Source organism: Magallana gigas, chromosome 3 (genome assembly GCF_963853765.1).
Source record: "Magallana gigas chromosome 3, xbMagGiga1.1, whole genome shotgun sequence".
In the NCBI taxonomy this organism is placed as follows: Eukaryota; Metazoa; Mollusca; class Bivalvia; order Ostreida; family Ostreidae; genus Magallana; species Magallana gigas.
Window position 1 is genome coordinate 43139324 of NC_088855.1, and position 21577 is coordinate 43160900.

A 21577-nucleotide genomic window follows, 5' to 3' on the forward strand; every position below is an offset into this window, starting at 1 on the left:
ATAAGGCAATCACGTGACACGATTCATCCAATGACTTCGAGACATTCTAGTCCGAGGCAAAACAAAATCTCTTATTAAGCCCTTAAAGGTCATATGAAACGATTTTTAATGAAAATTTGTTTTATGCAGAAATGTGTCAATAAAGGTATAATAAACAAGAAATTAATTATTCAATGAAAAAATAAAGAGAGATCAAAGCGGTGCAGGTGATCAAAGGTACTCGATCCCAAAAATGATTTCCGATATACGCGGCTTATCTCCCTTTGTTTGTGACGTCAATAAGACCCACTGAGTGTAAACAAGTATAGTGCGTAACGATAGTATATACGCAATTTTGCTGCATTTCTTTGAAAATGCCACAATGTGCTGCATTTAACTGCAACATTCGGTCACAGAAGGATGTGGCAATGTATCTTTTCCCAAAAGATCCAAAATTTAGAAGAATTTGGGTACATAATCTTCGACGAGATGAGTTTGTAGCTACGAAGATTCAAGGTTACATGTATTTGTGAGACATTTCACCGATGACCAGTTTTCAATACGCCCATCTGTGGCCAAAAGATGTGGAAACAAAAAAATTGACCTGAAGCTAGACGCTGTGCCAACGATCTTTGACTTCCCAAAGACTGAAACCAAGACGAAGATGCGAAGAAAATCCACGGCTTCCTTCAAGCGAAATGCTTTGGAAGTATGTATGCAGTACATGTAATGCGGAAAGATAGGCTTAGTAACAGATAAATTAAAACACTGTATAGAATTTTGCATTTCATTACACACGAATTTTGAAGACATGTATCTACTGATCATAATCATAAAGACCACCGAACATTAGCTGGCAAAATTCGAAATATACACCTGTTACGGCAAAACATTTGAAATGGGTGTGGACAAAGTGACGCGGACGTCTGAGAAAACCTTAGATTGAAGCTTATTACGTATACAGCAAGTTAGAAACGCTGAGGTGGATTCAAAATGCACTTCCTATAACTACAGTTTCAATCCAATGTTTTCTCAGACGTCTGCGTCAATTTCCATAGCCATAGCGCTGAAATAAAAATTTTAATCAATGCAAATTCGGTAACAAGAATTACAAAATACAAACAAACGATAAAAAAAACCCCCACATATAACCCCCCCCCCCCCTAAAAAAAAATTTCTGCATTTTCATAGAATTTGGTTTTATTGAAAATTGATGAATTTGATAAAAACGTGAACATCAAACATTATAATTTTGTGAATTTCAGATTTGTAATGCAATAGACAAATCGCCTACACAATTTCCAAAACCAAGTGCATTGGGGAAATCACAGACTTCTGTTATGGGTGCTAGTCTTGCAGATCCATGCCTGTCAAACGAACACGATTTCAGCATGAGAGGTACAATGGAAAAGGGGACTGTTACATCAAATATGTGTGTTTTTCGTGTAAACTACATATTTTTGTTGCCGATTTTTCTATTTTTATAAATTTTCTGCTAGAGTCTGCGACAACACTGAACTGCGATTCAAATGTTACCCAAACGTTCCATGCATTCACCCAAACTTCTAACGTAAGTTTTTTTAAATTAAATATTCATTTCTTATAAATATTTTGATTAAAAACAAATGTACAATCAACTAAACTGAAGCAGTCATGCATAGGACCAACTCTATTTCTATTACTTAATTTGAATATCGATATGCAGGAGAGCCAAAACATCAGTATTCAGGCATCTCCCCAAACAAGAGAAATTGGGATACAAGTTGATATATATGCCAGTGATAGGGACACAGTAGAAACAGAAGAAGAACCGGATGACAATTTGGTGGAATCTGATTCCGAAATGGACGAATCGGACATAGAGTGGAGCCTGCCGAATGAAGAAGATGATGAAGAAATGAAGCCAAAGAATGTAAGCAGTTTAAGTGGTGACACCAAATTTATTGTCTATAAAAGCAGCCTGGAGCAGCTCCTTCCCTCCCAATGCTTGCTCTGTGGAAACCCCAAGCAGGAAACTGGCTATGAATGGCGTGTGTTGGGCACTGTTGTACACATCCAGTCCACATGCAACAGATGACTGCCAATGGGAATGGGCCAGTCAACCATTTACAGGAATGATGCCATGGGGTAATTTAGTTTTTGCTGCTGCAATCCTGTTTAGTGGCGCAAGTCCACTCAAAGCCATAAACACATTAAAGTTTGCTGGAATTCAGTGTTTCAGTAAAAGGACTTATATTTCCCTGCAGCAGCTTTACCTAGTCCAAGATGTTGAAAGGGTGATTTGATATATTTATATAAAAAAAGGACAGAAAAAATCCTGTATGAAATTCTTATTTTTACGAGTACTTAATTCCGCGAGTCCGTTGTTTTGTATTAAAATATAAAATCGCAATAACCAATGTTGGTTATAATTTCCTATAGTTCAAAACTATCAGAAAAATAAAATTAAGCGAGACTTTAAAATCTGAGAGGGTTGCTTCTTACGATTTTACGCGGAAATTAATTTCTCGCGTTTAATTAGGAATCTACAGTATATGCATCAAAATTGTTTCATTGAAATTAATGAAAATGCATTTTTATAACAGGAAATTTCTATTAAACATATGAAATGTCGAATATCGAAGAAATTCAATCCATCATAGTTTCATCGTTTAATTATGCATTTTATTAACAGGTATGGTAGAAAAACCAGCAGGAAATGTTCGATTCCCTTAGAGAAAGAGGGCTTCCGGTAAAGTTAGGGGGTGACGCAAGATGCTGTTTACCGGGCCATACAGCGAAGTTTGGGTCGTACTCCCTCATGAACCTGGACACATCAATAGTGCATATGTTCAGCTGGTGCAGGTATTTCTTTGTCGTTAAAAGCAGCCCTCATGTTTTATATCAAACATTAACAAGAAATAATGTATTTATGATTACTTAATTAAAGTTTTACTGCATTGTGTAGTATTTGTTAGATTTGTACTTCTGTAGTTAAATAATTGAAATTGTTGATTGTATTTACTCAGAGCAATGAAGTACAGAGTTCTTATCATATGGAACTAAAGGGGTTGAAGAGAAGTTTGTCACGACTGGAGGAGGAAGACATCGACATCTCACATCTTGTGACTGATCGACACAGTAAAGTGAAATGCTATATGAAAAGAGATCAGCCGCATATCGTCCGCCTGTTTGACGTGTGGCATGTTGCAAAAGGTATTACAGTCGTAAATTTATTTTCATTTAATGTGGTAATATATATAAATATGTATTTTGTTCTGTAACATTTTTAATGTCTTTTTATTTCTAAGGTGTGTACAGGAAGCTACACGCAATATCAAAAAAACGTTTATGCGATGTAGTTGGTAAATGGTCTCATTCCATCAGCAACCATTTATACTGGTGTGCTGCATCCAGCAACGGTAATGGTGATCTGATATCACAGAAATGGCTTTCCATTCTTAAACAAGTCGTAGATGTTCACGAGGGACATGGCGACCTTTATCCCAGATGTTTACATGGACCTCTAGATGATAGGGATTGGATAAAGCAAGGTACCTCTCAGAATATATTAACTAATGTTGCATATTGCAACTGATATGATCTATATTTGCACGTACGGTTTAACGTTTACTATGTTTAATTTTTAATAGGTTCCAAAGCGTACGTGGAATTGGAGGCGGTTGTTAAGGGAAAACTATTAGTTAACGACATTCAAAAACTCTCCCATATTGGCCAGAATCCAGCCTGGAATCCTTCCATAAAGTAGTTTGCGCCTTTGCACCTAAAGCTGTGCATTTCTTCTTCAAACAGATGCAGGCTAGGTAAATATACAATAACGATAAAATAGAAATAGCTAAATTCTTAGATACAAATTAAAAAAACCCCCATCTATCCCAATTATTTATTCGTGAATGTGCATTTTTAACATCCGATTTAATATTTTTGAAAAAAAAATGTTTCAGACTATTCCTTGCAGCTATGCATTTTAACGAAAATAGCTCAAGACAGCAGGGCATGAAAAAAGATGGGAATAAGCAATACGCCGTTTCATACCCCAAAGGAAGAGGTGGAGAAGGTGTAGCCAAAAAGTGAAAGTTGATCAAACCTTCAGTAAGTTTTAACAAAAAGTAAATAATTTTCAAATATTTATTTTTTCACAATTTAACGCAATCCTTCTGCATATTTTAGATTACATTGCTGATCTTATGGACGCTGTGGTTGAATTGCAGGAGCTAAACGACATTTACACTAAAGCAAGGGATGCCATTGACCGCCATGTGCAAGTCCCTTCCCCTATTGCACAGAGCACCCCGAAACCACCGAAGGACGTTACAATTCAGAGACACACAACACGTTTTAATTAAAACTTAAGGCTTAAGCAATTTATTTTCATATCGTGTTATTTTTATAATGTACAGCATTCTTTAATAATAATTTTAAATGAGTCGCCTAATATTATACGTTAGCGGGGTTCCCCGGGATACCGAAATCCGCAATATTGTTGGCTTGGAAATTTCTGTCTTATAGCTGTCACTACACAAGCTGGCAGTATTCGTCGGTTGTGTCTTCCTAAGCGCCGCCAAATAAATATTGCAAACCAACGATTTGCTAAATGTCGATACAGCCTAAAAACAAAGTCATAAGTTAGTATTGGTCTATGTTATGAAACAAATCATTTTTTTTCAATTGCATGGAGCAATGTTTTTGAAAGGAGAAACAGACCTACAACAACATCATGACACAGAAAAAGAAAACAAACAGAAAACAAGTTAATATAATTCCTATATGTTTCTTTCGTAGGGCAAATGGATTTTAATAAACTTCAATTAAATATTTTTTACAGAACCCCAAAAGTGGAGGACCAGCTCGCTTGATAATTGAAATTTTAATATACCCCCCCCCCCCGGGCCCCTCCCTTCCATCGTTGCTACGATGTGTGCAGGTTCTAAAAATGCATTTTGTGAATTTTGTAATCTCGTTACTAACACTGGCTTATTTCACGGCACCAGTTTTTTATATTCTTTGGATCAGTTTACTTTAGTATGTTGTAAATCTTACTCATGGATTGGCTCACCGTTTCCCAGGGGTCCATTGTTTTGGATATATTCATAGTAGGATACATCTAGGACGTAGTGATTCAGGCAATTCACTGCAAAGCTAGGATGCTGGATAATACAGTTACATGCTATTTCTTCCATGCGACTGCATACTTCAGCAATGTCATGACAGCATTTACATTCTCTAGCTGTGTCCATAATCACACAGTTGCCACATTTACACCTATATACATTGATTAATTAATTATTATTAATTATTTATGTTTATTTGTATTGGAAAGTGCAAACATAAGAACAGTAGGTCTTGATATTTTATTTGCGTTATACTTAACCAGTTAGTATCTGTGGGCAAAACAATTTGACCCATAGGCTGTTCAAGATCATCTTCTTCATCTTCCGATGAAGAACCAAACTCATCCGTGTGTTGGGCGTTATTTTTCACTGGTTCGAACTGATACGGCTGTACCACGAAATCGGGTAGATCGTCGGCAAATAAAGATTCCTCCATGTCAATGGTATTGAGCAGATTTTGATCAACAAAATAGCGTAAAATTACTCTATTTTTATAACATTGTTTACATCAGTGGGTCTTTGTGACGTCATAATGAAGAACGATACGCGAGTAACATTTTTTTTTATTGAACAAGTTTACACCATTATAGTATAGTATTACTAAAACGACTGAAAAAAAAATTTCTTTACGTATTTTAGTTTAAATGTGTATCAATCTTTATGATTTTTAAGTAAAATACCACTGTTAAAAATTGTTTCATATGACCTTTAAATGTCTTCTTTAACATATTAATTGTTAAGTAATATGTACATAGTAAAGCACCTCTTGTACTATTCATTGTTTTAAGAAAACGAATAAATTGATAATTTTTCAGGACAACAAGTCGAATTATTAGATCTACACTTTAAAGATGTGTGTATATATATATATATATATATATATATATATATATATATATATATATATATATATATATATATATATATATATATATAAATATATATATATATATATATATATATATATATATATATATATATATATATATATATATATATATATATATATATATATTATATGTGTGTGTGTGTGTGTGTTAAAATCTATATGTACAAGAAATGAACTTCTGCATTGTTACAGTACTTTCGAACTACCATACAGATTTATATGGCTCTTATTTATCTTTTTAAGTTGTATACACATTGGAAAATATATATATCTTTTTAGCTTTGATTTAAAAGTTAGGACAAAATTCTTTACTTATATTAATCTAAAAAGCAATGCACTTCTCCCTATATAACGACGAGATATATGTCAAGGTCACCAAGTAGGTGAGACAATGACTTAAAAGGCATTCATTGTCTAATGATAAAAAAAGCATGTCTTTACCCTTTGTCCAGATTTTCTTTGATGTTACGTTTCTTACTTCACAAATTTTGTTTTTTTAAATGTTTATCTAAAGGTCGATTACTCTGATTTAAGAATCAGTCATGGTGTTTTAAATTACTCAACTTACGTAATTTACCTATTCAAACAAGAACTGAAACAGATCAATATCTTCAAGTCCCGTTTGTGCTGAATACAGATTTTTTCACACATTGAAAAATCAAAGCTGAAAATATAGTGTTACTACTTCATAATAAAGAGAACGTGCAATAACGTATAAAACTGTCGACAAAAAGTTTGATCAGTTGTTGACTTAATATTGGTGTAATGTACTGATATTAGTTGCCTTAACGTTACCCTGCAAGTTAATCCTACAAAACCTTACTGAGCATTTTTTTATGTTTATTGGTAGCATAGTTCAACTAGAAATCAGAAATGATAGATAAAATCGTAAATTAAATTTTCATTAGTTTCTTGGTTTTTTTTTTAAATTAAGAAGATTTATTTCATATGTATTGTATTATTATTTTCGAAGAAAACAAAATAGAAAAAAGTCCTGATTGAATATGTATTGTAAAAAAAAAGATAATTGTTCTAGTACTTGTTATTTAGGGATATCTTAATGATTTAAATTGACCCTTTTCTTTTTAAATAATGTATGAGTGTTTACTAGAAAGTCGCTCAAATGAGGACACAAGCCCTTTCCGCGACATTATATGGACCGTGGCATTATGAGGATGGGAGTATTCTGGCTATAAATAGCCAGTATTTCAAGAGATCAGATGGGTAAGTATTAAGACTACTATCTACATTTGCTTTTCAATAATGTCACAATGGTTACTGCATGCACTTATCGTTTTACGGTTGCATTATTGCAAACATAATAAGTAACTAGACACGATCTCGTTGCGAGCAACGAGGAGGTCTTCCGTCCGATTTTTAGAAGAAAATATGACATAATCGACTTTGATTTTCGACAACAAAACATGATATGGAAAAAGGAGTGAAGTAGTTACAGTGGTAACAACGTTATTGTTGACAAGCCAATCGTGTTTAATAGTTCGTGTAACGTGCGGGATCGTTCGTGTAACGTGCGGGATCGTGCGTGTATCAGGAAAAATAGTTTGCGTTTTTTACCGTGCGTGTTCGTGCGTTTTTTTCGTTTTGTAACTTTTTTTACGGAATGTCAGGATTTATTCTTAAAACAGCGACACGTAGTTTTTGTAAAACAATGTGAATTTTAAACTTTTTTTCTATAGAAGAACATTGACAGTTGTTAACAGCAATCTCTCTTTTGTGGTTAAATACATTTATCAAGTATTTCCACAGCTCATTCAATCCTTTGTTCGGTCGAGTTATTTTTGGATAATGTTATAGTCAGCCTATATCAAGCATCCATTGTGTCTTGACACATAATTTTAATCATATTAACAAGAGCGGCACGTTGAATGAAAGCGGTCAAGCTTACCCACTCCCCGTTTTAAACTAAACGATTATCCCCAACGTCTTTCTTTCAAATGAGAATTCGATACGCATTCCTATCTGGTACATGTACATTGTGTAAACATTTGTTTGAAATAAAAATTTTTATAGACGCTTTAAAATCTAAAAAAAAAAAGAAATTAATTATATATGTACTGTAAATAATGAAAATATTTAATGTGTAAAATCGAAATTCTATGGAACAAGGTAACAAATTTACCTCTATCCCGCATAATCAAATCGTACATAAGGGAACTGGATTACATAAACAGTCAACTCGTATGTAAATAATTCCGTATAGTTAATGCATTATCTTCATTTTATTTACACGTTAGTTATTATTCGTTATGGAGACAAAAAAAAAATTGTATATAAATCATTTATTTTTGTTGGTATGGATGTGTAAATTATTTACTCGTAAAATATAAAACATTGCATTGCTACTGTACATGCCGCTTTTCAATATTACACAAACATAAAGCAATACAGATGAAAGCAATACGTTTTCTTAATGCTAATCTTAAAAATTAATTTTGATTTTGCGTGTTTAATGGTGTAGAATCGTTCGGTTGCGTGTTTTATCGTTTTTGTTCGTGTATCGTGAAAATTCAGTAAGTTAGTGATCGTCCGTGTAACGTGCGTGATCGTTCGTGTATCGTGCGTGATCGTTCGTGTATCAGAAACGTGCGTGTCGTTTGTCAACAATAACGTTGTTACCACTGTATGCTTCATTGCATCGCTTTTTATAAGTTCTATTACATTGCCTTTTTAAATGCTTGCATTTCCTCCAATCAAGATTGAGAAAATTAATTTTGTTTACATCTGGTCCCTAAAAACCCTAATTGGGTAACGCAAGAGAAAATCATTATATTGTTAGGATATAGAAACGTATTATACCTTATCTACCATTAATAACCTTTCACAAAATGGCTCTCATTAAAGGGCTGTAGATAAAAAATTTAAGAGCCCTTTGATCCCCTAATTTAAGGGACCAGTCCCTTTTTCTTGAAATCAAATGAAAGAACATTTAATTCTGAAAACATTTTGTCAACAAGTGTTAAAAAATTCGTTACCGTTCTGGACATATATGAGAAAGAAGGTTTTAGGGGCCAATCCCTTATCTCCTTATAGGGGCCGTTTAACAAAATTTTGAAGGTTGCATATTGTTAAGAACATTACTTTGAACAACTTTTCTTCTGTATTGCATTACAAAATATTTTTCCTTTCTGAGATATGGGTGATCAACATTTTGGACTTTTGGCCGCTAAAAACCCTTAATTACGTAATACATGACAAAATCGTTACATTGCTTGGATACATAACTGTAAGATAAACATATTTGCTTCTATAACCTTTCACAAAATATCTCTCAGTAAAGTGCTAGAGATTAAAGACTTTAGAGCCCTTTGGTTCCCTAATTTTAGGGACCAGCTCCTTTTTCTTGATATCAAATGAAATGTCTTGTAAATATAAACTTTTTTTGCATTACATGTGTTAACAAAATATTTTTCAGTAAAGAGATAAACTAAGAAAACCATGAAAAATTACGACTTTTTTTAGTCTCAATTTTCGGGACTGGGCGAGCTTTAACGCCTTTTGAGCATGACAAATATGAATGCCAAATTGCACATCTATAATCTCTTGTCTACAATCCCTGAAAGTTTGAACTCAATATCTTTTACCGTTTAGGAGGAGATCCCTGGACAAGCTGACCCTTTGAAAATCGCTAAAACGCCATTTTCTCAAGAACGGAAATGACGTCATCAAAATAAAAAAATGTATATTAAGTTCGGATTAGTATCTATTAGATCTGAAAGTTTCACGAAAATCGGTTAAGCCATTTCCGAGAAATCGCCTGCACAAATTTTGTAAGAAAAAAAAAAAAAAAATAATAGGGAAAAAGAAACCGAACGAAAACAATAAGGTCTTCCGTTGGAAAACGGAAGACCTTAACTAGACACGATCTCGTTGCGAGCAACGAGGAGGTCTTCCGTCTGATTTTAGAACTTGAGATTTATGTTCGATCTTGATTTTGCTATTTAACAGCTAAATATGATTTATAAAAGGAAATGAAGGTCTACATTCTAAGGACCAGATACTATTTTGATTAAGGTGTAAGAGCTTTGTTCAACAAGTGTTTAGAAATTCGTCACCGTTCTGGAGATATCTGTTAAAAAACGTTTCAGGGGCCGGTCCCTTATTTCTTATTGGGGCCGCTGAACCAAATGTTGACGGTTGCGTGTTGTTAAGTACACCATTTTGAGCGTCTTTTCTTCTATACTTAATTTAAAAATATTTTTCCTTTTTGATATATAGGTGATCAAAGTTTTGGACTTTTGACCCTAAAAACCCCTAATTACGTAACACATTAGAAAATCATTATATTGTTAGGCTACATAAATGTAAGATAAACGTATTTAAGGTCTTCTGTTTCCAACGGAAGACCTTATTGTTATTGCTTTGTTTCTTTTTCCCTTTTATTTTTTTTTCTTACGCTTTTTTGTACAAGCGATTTCTTGAAAACGACTTGACCGATTTTCGTGAAAATTTCAGATCTTGTAGATATTGATAAAAACCTTATATATAATTTTTTATTTTAATGACGTCATTTCCGTTCGGGAGATATTGACGTTTTAGTGATTTTTTGAGGGTCATTTTGTCCTGCTATCTCCTCCTAAACGAAAAAAGGTATTGAATGCTAATTTTCAGGGATTGTAGACAAAAGATTGTAGATGTGTTTAAAGGCATTTATGGTTGTCTGGCTTCAAAGGCGTCGAAGCTCGCCTGTACCCGAAAATCGAGTTTGAAAAAACGACGTAATTTTTAATGGTTTTCGTTCTTTATCTCCTTTCCTGAAAATATTTTACCATAACATATAGAGCAAATAAAATTTATATTTACGAGATCTTTCGTTTGATAACACGAAAAAGGGGCTGGTCCCTCAAATTAGGGGCCAAAAGAGCTCTAAAGTCTTTCTTCAATAGCACTTTACTGAGAAATATTTTGTAATATGTTTAAGAAGCAAAAATGTTCATCTGTAAATAATAAACTATACATTATAAAATTTTTATTATGCGTTACGTAATTAGGGGTTTTAAGGGGCCAAAAGTACAAAACTACGATCGAATATATCTCAAAAAGGACAAATATTTTGAAAAGCAATATAGAATAAAAGATGCTTAGAATGATGTTTTAAACAATATTCAATCAAAAAATTTTCGTTATCTGGCCCCAATAAGGAGATTAGGGGTCGGCCCCTAAAATGTCCTATCCCAGATAGCTCTAAAACGGCAAAGAATTTCTAAACACTTGTTGAACAAAATATGTTTAATATCAAAAGAACTTTCGTATGATGCCAAGACAAAATGGCTGGTCCCTCAAATTAGGGGCCAAAAGGGCTCTAAAGTCTTTCTTTCATAGCACTTTACTGAGAAATGTTTTGTAATATGTTTAAGAAGCAAAAAAGTTCATCTTTCACTAATAAAACTATGCATTATAAAATTTTTATTATGCATTATGTAATTAGGGGTTTCACGGGACCAAAAGTCCAAAACTTCGATCGAATATATCTCAAAAAGGACAAATATTTTGAAAAGCAATATAGAATAAAAGATGCTTAGAATGATGTTCCTAACAATATTCAATCATAAAAGTTTCGTTATCTGGCCCCAATAAGGAGATTAGGGGTTGGCCCCTAAAACGTCCTATCCAAGATAGCTCAAAAACGGCAAAGAATTTCTAAACACTTGTTGAACAAAATATGTTAGATATCAAAAGAACTTTTGTATGATGCCAAGAAAAAGGGGCTGGCCCTACAATTTACAAAAGGGCTCTAAAGTCTTTCTTCCATAGCACTTTACTGAAAGATATTTTGTTATATGTTTAAGAAGCAATAATGTTCATCTCACATTTATTTAACAATATATTATAATTATTTTATCATGTGTTCCGTATTAAGGGATTTTAATGGTTTTTAAGGGGCCAGAAGTACAAAACTTTGATAAAATACCTCAAACAGAACAAATATTTTAAAAAGCATCATTTTGAAAATCAATATAGAATAAAATGCTGAGAGTGATGTTCCTAACAAAATTCAATCATCAATTTTTTTGTTGTTGCCCCGATAAGGAGATAAAGGGTCAAATATCAAAGTCAATGTCATATAACCTTAAAAAAATCGCACGGAAGACCTCCTCGTTGCTCGCAACGAGATCGTGTCTAGTTGGTTCTATAATTTATTACAAAATATCCGTCGGTAAAGAGCTATAGATAAAAGATTTTAGAGCCCTCTAGGTCCGTAATATAAGGGGCCAGCCCCTTTTTCTTGGTATCAAATGAAAGGTCTTGTAAATTTGAACGTTTTTTATATTACATGTTTTAACAAAATATTTTCCAGAAAAGAGATTAAGAAAGAAAAGCATGAAAATTCACGATGTTTTTTTAATCTCAATTTTCGGGTCCAGGCTAGCGTCAACGCTTTTCAAGATAAAAATAATTTAAGACCTTCAAGCACAACTTCATTCTTTTGTCTACCAACCCTGAATATTTCAACTTAATGTCTGCAATAGTTAAAGAGGAGTTCCACCGACAAAATACCACTATTAAATTGATAAAATCGACGATATCTCAAAAACGGAAGTGACGTCATCAATGAAAAAAATTTGCAATAAGGTTCAGATCAATTCCCATCAGAACATAAAGTTTCATGGATATCGAATAAGTCGTTGCTTAGAAAAGGCGTGCATAAAATTTGTAAGAAAAAAAAAATAATAATAGGGAAGAAGAAACATAGCAATAACAACTAGACACGATCTCGTTGCGAGCAACGAGGAGGTCTTCCGTGCGATTTTTTGAAGGTTATATGACCTTGACTTTGATATTTGACCCTTTATCTCCTTATCTGGGCAACAAAAAAAATTGATGGTTGAATTTTGTTTGGAACATCATTCTCAGCATTTTATTCTATATTGATTTTCAAAATGATGCTTTTTAAAATATTTGTTCTGTTTGAGGTATGTTATCAACGTTTTGTACTTCTGGTCCCTTAAAACCCATTAAAAACCCCTTAATACGGAACACATGATAAAATAATTATAATATATTGTTAAATAAATGTGAGATGAACATTATTGCTTCCTAAACATATAACAAAATATTTTTCAGTAAAGTGCTATGGAAGAAAGACTTAAGAGCCCTTTTGGTCCCTAAATTGAAGGGCCAGCCCCTTTTTCTTGGCATCATACGAAAGTTCTTTTGATATTAAACATATTTTGTTCAACAAGTGTTTTGAAATTCTTTGCCGATTTTGAGCTATCTGGGATATGACGTTTTAGGGGCCGACCCCTAATCTCCTTATTGGGGCCAGATAACTATTCTTTTATGATTGAATATTGTTTAAAACATCATTCTAAGCATCTTTTTATTCTATTTTGCTTTAAAATATTTGTCCTTTTTGAGATATATTCGATCGAAATTTTGGACTTTTGGCCCCTTGAAACCCCTAATTACGTAACGCATAATAAAAATTTTATAATGTATAGTTTTATTAGTGAAAGATGAACATTTTTGCTTCTTAAACATATTGCAAAACATTTCTCAGTAAAGTGTTATGGAAGAAAGACTTTAGAGCCCGTTTAGCCCCTAAATTGAAGGGCCAGCCCCTTTTTCTTGGCATCATACGAAAGTTCTTTTGATATTAAACATATTTTGTTCAACAAGTGTTTAGAAATTCTTTGCCGTTTTTGAGCTATCTGGGATATGACGCATTAGGGACCGACCCCTAATCTCCCTATTGGGGCCAGATAACGAAACTTTTATGATTGAATATTGTTTAAAACATCATTCTAAGCATCTTTTATTGTATATTGCTTTTCACATTATTTGTCCTTTTTGAGATATATTCGATCGAAGTTTTGGACTTCTGGCCCCTTAAAACCCCTAATTACGTAACGCATAATAAAAAATTTATAATGTATAGTTTTATTAAAAAAAGATAAACATTTTTGCTTCTTAAACATATTACAAAATATTTCTCAGTAAAGTGCTATGGAAGAAAGAATTTAGAGCCCTTTTGGCCCCTAATTTGAGGGACCAGCCCCTTTTTCTTGTTATTAAACGAAAGATCTTGTAAATATACATTTTATTTGCTCTATATGTTATGGTAAAATATTTTCAGGAAAGGAGATAAAGAACGAAAACCATTAAAAATTACGTCGTTTTTTCAAACTCGATTTTCGGGTCCAGGCGAGCTTCGACGCCTTTGAAGCCAGACAACCATAAATGCCTTTAAACACATCTACAATCTTTTGTCTACAATCCCTGAAAATTTAAATTCAGTATCTTATTTCGTTTAGGAGGAGATAGCAGGACAAAATGACCCTCTAAAAATCACTAAAACGTCAATATCTCCCGAACGGAAATGACGTCATTAAAATAAAAAATTATATATAAGCTTTTTATCAATATCTACAAGATCTGAAATTTTCACGAAAATCGGTCAAGTCGTTTTCAAAAAATCGCTTGTACAAAAAAGCGTAAGAAAAAAAAAAATAATAAAAGGGAAAAAGAAACAAAGCAATAACAATAAGGTCTTCCGTTGGAAACGGAAGACCTTAATAAGGTCTTCCGTTGGAAACGGAAGACCTTAATAAATAGCAATGTGAAAAAGTTCACTGGGATATGAACTTGTTTGGTACGTGATTAAATCTTCTGAGAAGCCATTTTGACTTGACATGATTGATCACTTGAGTTACCAAGTTCATATCCCGGTGAACTTTTTAACATGCTGTTAATTTTTTTCATAAAACACTATCAGAGATAGGATAGTGGGGACCGCAATAGGAAGATAGCCATTGTTTCCTTTATCTTCTTTAAAATCATATATAACAGATATTGAAAACTGCGTAGGTACTTAAAAGTTGACTTTAAAGCTATGCTGCAATTCGAAATAACGACAATAAAGAAATATAAAAACATAGCATTTAAATTCATTTTATTGCACTATAATAGTAAGCCTTTTTTTTACACAATAAGGTAACGGGGAAATGTGATTTAATGAAAAAATATTTAACTGCATATTATTAAAAAACCCATCTTTAAATCTGCTTTTAAATAAATGTGCCATAATTGTAGGTAATTCGATGTTTTTGGGATGAAAAGTACGTCTTAAAAGACATTTAAAGACATTTAAGACAATCTATGAAATATTTGTATATATAGTCAATATATAAGCTTTAGGATTCATTGATTTGGAAGATGTTTTTATTGAAACTTACATGCTTGTATACAAATGATAGACAATTCGACCGTTATTGATACAAATAATATTACTTATTAGGTTTGTTACTGACTAACTACTGAAATATATCGGGTTGATCAGTCTCATAGACAGCTCCGCTTCGCCTCGCCATTTATGAGACTGATCAACCTAATATATTTCTGTAGTCAACAGTAACAAATCTATATTTCTGTAATCAACAGTAACAAATCTAATAAGTGTTTTGCTTCCCGTGGACAATGTGTTGAGAAATCTATTTCACAACAAGCGATGAACTTCAAAAACCCATGTATATGTTGAAGTGGCTTACATGTCGTCCAATTTAACACAGCCGATCTCGTAGAAATGTCATCCTCTTCTTTCAAATAGTCTGATAATCTTCGCTGTTCCCTTGATTTTTCATAACATTGACCGCTTTTTATTTTAAATTTAACGTTTTGCCCCATTCCTCCACAGAGGTGTGGGCAAATCTTCACGCTTCAGTTTATTCTGCTTGAGACACATTATCAAATTGCGCCGTCAGTTTAAAGGGCAACTACTCTAATTTTAAAAGTAATTTCAAAGGACAACTACTCCAAATTGTTTAAAAACTTACGGAACAAGGTTTCTGTACTTGAAATGTCATAAAATGTCGAAATGAGTAGGGGAAGAGTTGGTCATATTCCCCATATTATTTCCCACCAAATTGACATAGAGATATATCCGGCAGTCACGTGGCATGCTTTAACCAATGAAAGTGTGACATTTCAGTCCGACGAAAAAAAAATCTATATAAACACATTAAAAATTACTTTTGCTTTTCTTTGGACTGAAACGTCATACTTTTATTGTTTTAAACATGGCACGTAACTGCCTATAATCTGTTCCAATAATTATATTTATGCAGCACATTTAGACGATTTCTAATTAAAATGCACACACATGTACCTGTGATTGAAGTACAATTGAATACGATCAAAGGGAAAATATCCAAGATAACTTCATTTACACGCTATCATTTTTCACTCGTAAAGATTCAGAGGAGTTAAACAGATTTCTTAGAGATTTATAATAGGAAATGTTAACATTTTTTCTCCGTATGAAAGTCACTCGGAATACCTCGCACAATTTTTCAACGTTATCAACCGGGTCTGCTGCAATTCAATTCCCCGTAAACATAACATGATTTGGCCGTGTAATGAAACTTGATGAGCTAGAGGAGGCGTTTCAAAGATGAAATCTTGTAAATGTTTCATACTTTTGAATGAAAATCATATAAACCCCAAAATATTTATAATTATCGAATTATTAAGCAAAATGTGAATCAATGATATCTTTGGACATAGTACATGTATAATATATCTCTATATCGGCTCTATGAGTATTAATATTCGGCAATATGGCCGTCATTAGCCTACTCATCTCGACATATTCTTATTATTTAATAACGTGTTCGGTAAGTTGTGAAAATATTCGGAGCCGTTGCCCTGTGACATTAATTTTAAATAAGAGTAATTGCCCTTGGAATTGACGTCACCTTGTTGTGTCTGCTGCGTTTGTTTGGAATGGCATCATCGAGATTTGTGCAAAACACTGCAGAGGAAAATCAAGAAAAGCGATTAAAATTAAACCGTGGCAAAACTTTATATGTAAACAACAACAATTCACAAGTATATACAAACCATTCTATAAGGACAATTAAAGCATACATTCTGTCAAGGAGCATGTATAAACCCTAACAAGTAATGTCGGTCACTGGACATGAGTCCATACAAAGCCTGAGTGTCTCTCAGAGAGTTAGGGTGCCTTCCATTTAACCGGCATCACCGAATTTGCCGGTGTTGCCTTCATCGCCGATTGCTGGAACGCGTGTCGCCGGCGAGCGATAGGGGCAATGCCATATACCGTTGCCGATTAGGAAACAATATGGCGTCGAGGTTATCATATTCTACAAAACCGGGAATTCTAATACTACAATTTATCCTACTAAATTGAAATACATTAAAACTGCAAGTAGCCAAAGTTTCTGATTTCAAATTTCAAGATAAGTATCAGTATGAAGCTGCAATCGTCCTCGATAGAGCATTCTGACGTTACCAAACGTTCCATTTACGTCATCGTTGCTCGATAACGTCGCCGGCAAGGCAACGATAATGGAAAGCGCCCTTAGTGATGCAGAAAAAATTCAGATGGGCGAGTCAATCAGCGAAAATCCAGCTTGCCAACGTTACCAAGTACCAAAAGATGTGCAATTATGGCTAATTCATCATCTTCGTCAACGGTTTGTGAAACTCAAATGCGATCGTATTGGATGGCAACTTGATCAACTTTCCTCAGATTTGAAACACAGTCCAGTAGAAGAGAAACGACACTTCAAACCAATATGCTATAGTAACTGCACCGTGAATATCGACAATATTAAAATTAACTAAAAATACCCCAGAAAAAGAAAGTACAATCTGAGATTTGAGTGGTTTTAATTGTTTATCATTAAATGTTGGAAATAAAACAGTTTATTGTTGACTCTTACTGTTGATATAAAGATTGTTGAAATTTATTTACAGTTGAACATGTGTGGAATTTAATTATGTGATCAACACTTCTTGTAAGTAATTTTCTCATTTGATAGATCTCGGGAAAACAAAACACTTATTATGAAAAATGAATGACTGACTATGGAAAGATATTGAATTGCAATTCACAAATCATTTTTCTAATTTACTTTATATTCGGAATATTTGCATTTCTTTCACAACAAAAACATAATAGATAAAGAATCTATCAGATAGATAAAAGATTCAAAGTTAGATACGAAATCTATCAGTAACCATTTTACTTAAAGTAAACAAGTCGATTTGTGGAACAGGTTTGCATTTACATAAAAATTGTTTTTCACTAATATCGACAAGTTTTGACATTGAATGGATTGATATTGTAATATTCTCTAAAATATGCCTGTTTTTATGAAACGGAGGAAGATCATTGTATTTTGTTTAAAACAGCTATTTAGTTTTGAACAAGTTCGCTTTCACTTCAAAATATTCTTTAATTGAAGTAAATTTACTTGATTTTCTTTTTTTCATGTATAAGAATTTGTTCAATCCCAAACATTTTGCATTATAAGATAGTTTTAAAGATTTTATTTGTAAAAAGAGATTTGAAAAAAGGCTCGGCTTAGATGTAGTCTACAAAACCAGTGCAAGAGCACTTCAACTAACTGACTTATGTCAAGGATAAGAAGTAATTTTGTATGCCCTAAAAGTCCCCTCAAAGGATATCTTACATTTAAAGTCTTAATAATATCTATTATGCCGTATGTTTGCAACGGTAATTCTATGCCGTTTTTTATTAACTGGTGCAATAGGGGAATGAAAAAGAACTAAGGCATAGATCTCGTTATTTCAATGAGAAAGACTTTGATTTCTATTTATACACTGTGCAATTAAGACATGTTTGGAAAATAATTTTTAAAGAATTGTCAATGAATTCCTAAAACCTAGTTTAGATAGTGAAATTTTAGACATTTTGCTCTTATGATCGTTTTTCCAAGTCAAATAAAGCATTGCACGAATGCAAATACTCATAATGGGTTTAACATAAATAGACTTATGCCTCAAAATTTTGTGGACTGTAGATTCTAGCTTTAAATAATCCCCCGATATTGCTAAAGAATTTTACAAGAGCACAAACACACACACCTGACCTTTTTAAAAAGAAAGAAACTCCCATCAAAATATTCAATTCACAACATAACATATCCATTCTATCGAGCAGAGGGGAAGAATGCATCTTATGCTTAGGTGATAACAGTTTACTAAGTCTGAAAAGTTTTCAAGATATTAAGAAAATTCATAGATTGACTGATTGGCTGATTAATATATCAATCGAAAGGTGCACAGAAATATGCCCTCTCCTTTGTTTCAAATTTATTGAAACTGCCAAGATTTTAAGTTAAATGTTGAACTCTATGCATCAAAATCTAAGCATTTGAAATTTCGTTTAGATTTGAAGAAAAGGCCGACAGCGATTTAGTATTACTAATCAGATGTACAAGATATTCTTTTTCAAAAACTTATAGTCGTTACGGCGAATTTAAGAATATCGGTAGATATTTCTATAGCTTGCTGGATTGTTTAGGTAAAACAATTTGGTCTGCCAAGTACCACAAAAGGTTAATCATGAGTACATTGTTTTTATTTTTAACCCAATCATACTGCACAAAAACCTATAGAACATTCTTTTTTTATTTTAAGTTTAATGAAAAGAATGTTTACCTAACCAACACTAGATTCTTATCAGAATAAGTTGACAACTAATTTATAATCGGGTTTAAAAGATATTTCTAACGAAATAAAAGGGAAACTATTTGAGGAATTGGCTATAAAAAATGGAAATATCTCTCGTGTAAAAATTAAAAAAACCAATTACGGTATATTGATTCCTGATACAACATAAAGACCAAATAGTAATGTTTTTGCTTTTACTTCTTATTTTATCCAAATCATAACGTTGATATTGTAAAATGGAAAAACATATTTTCCCCAAGAGTGCAATTTTTTACCAAATGAGCTCATGTTATTGTCATTCCTTGGCAGACCAAATTGTATACTCTATTGAGCATTCTTGCAAGCTATTGAAAACCCTACTGGTGTTATTTATTTCGCTGTAAATGTGTTTAAAAAAACTACCTATTTGGTCATTATTTATGATTTGATTAATTGTGCATCGAAATCTTAATTTGACATTTTTTCCCAATTATGTAATACATTTTGAATAAAGGAAAAAAAAAGATTAAAATGTTTATGAAATAATCATCAGTTGACATGCACGTTTAGTTTATAATAACTCACGAATGTCAAACAAAGAATTGGATATATTATCAAGTGTTCTTGTTAAGCAACTTAAATACTGTTTTAAATAAAAGACACATCTCTAAGTAATACATAATTCATCGTCGCATAAGGGAGAGTGTTCTCCTTTGGTAGCATCATTACTTCCATTCTCTATTGGTAATTATGAAATAATCAATCTTCTGGAATGTGTTTCAGATCAAATTTTTACAATTTTCATAATTATTTCAAATTGATCTTTAAGTATTCCGATGACCATTAAAATGTGAAAATTATTTTTGACACTTTTGAATAACATGATTCTAAAGAAATACAGTTTTAATCATCTACCATTAATTGATTTTATTAAGTTCGTGCTATGCTATCTCAGAAAGCACAGGCGATTAACAGTTCTACTAAGAATTATTCAGAAAAACGATACGAGTTAAAGATTTATATCATATATTAAAGATATACAGCGTGGTCATCTTTACATCTCAATTGGCTTTAATCCTGACGTAAAACTTCATGTAAAAATTCAACTCTATTATTATTTGTTCTTTTCAAAAGTGGTACAAAACAGATAGAGGTTTTTATAACATTCATTGGGCGTCATATCTAAGAGTGTGTGTGTGTATATATATATATATATATATATATATATATATATATATATATATATATATATATATATATATTTATATTTATATGCACACACACACACACACATATATATATATATATAAACTGTGCCGATTTATTTTTTGTAGTATTGGGAAATTATATATATATATATATATATATATATATATATATATATATATATATATATATATATATATATATATATATATAGTGTGTGTGTGTGTGTGTAACGTCGGAATAAGTAGACAAAGATTTAGGTACTAATGTGTTCCTTTGCAATCTATTTTAACATTTATTTTTGATTTGGGTATAATCAAAGAAATCTTTTTATTGTCTTTCATGTCTTTTCATGCATGCTTTCTAGGGACATTGTAAGTGAGACATATATCTGATATACATGTATATTCTCCACAAAAGCACAGATAAGATAAAATGATTCAGTTGAAAATACTTACCGTTAATGTAACAAAACCGCAAAACAAGATATTGGCCTTTTTCCAGCATGTGTTTAATAAATATGGTAAATTTCTGTCATTGAGATATTTTAATTATATTAATATATGAAAACACTGGCAAATGTACAGAATTGCCATAGAGGAAAATCCAGAGCCGTTTAATGTTGGTGTCTAAATTGTTCTTACGAGAGGTTTAACTCGCTCTAAATCTACAAATATTTATGTAAAGTAAGTTCCTCTTATTTACTCTAGGCAAGAAATATGTCGAGCATACCCAGCAATTGTGAAGATGGCTAACCTCAGGACTTCAAACGACGTCTTCTATTTCTCAATATTTCAGAAGACATGAAGTGTTAAGAAGGGCATTTAGAAGAAGTGCATTTCTTAAATAACAAAAGACCTTTTCCTTTATAAAAAAACCCCCGGGTATTCAGTCAACCTGTACCAGCTTTAATCGATTATGTTTGTTCTGAATGTTTTGACTCTTGAGAAAA

At 32.5% G+C, this 21577-nt stretch overlaps 1 protein-coding gene, 1 long non-coding RNA gene and 1 pseudogene across 2 annotated transcripts in view; 2 read left to right on the forward strand and 1 right to left on the reverse strand.

Annotated features, from left to right (window-relative positions):
* LOC105336028 (alanine--tRNA ligase, cytoplasmic) overlaps nucleotides 1–21577 on the reverse strand; it is a 609144-nt gene that overhangs the window by 187761 nt on the left and 399806 nt on the right. The window lies entirely within an intron of this gene.
* On the forward strand, nucleotides 1203–1794 carry LOC136273859 (uncharacterized). The gene is made up of 3 exons (XR_010712125.1): nucleotides 1203–1377; nucleotides 1479–1549; nucleotides 1685–1794. It is a non-coding gene; the product is annotated as an uncharacterized lncRNA (long non-coding RNA).
* Nucleotides 2659–4065, forward strand: LOC136273502 (uncharacterized; annotated as a pseudogene).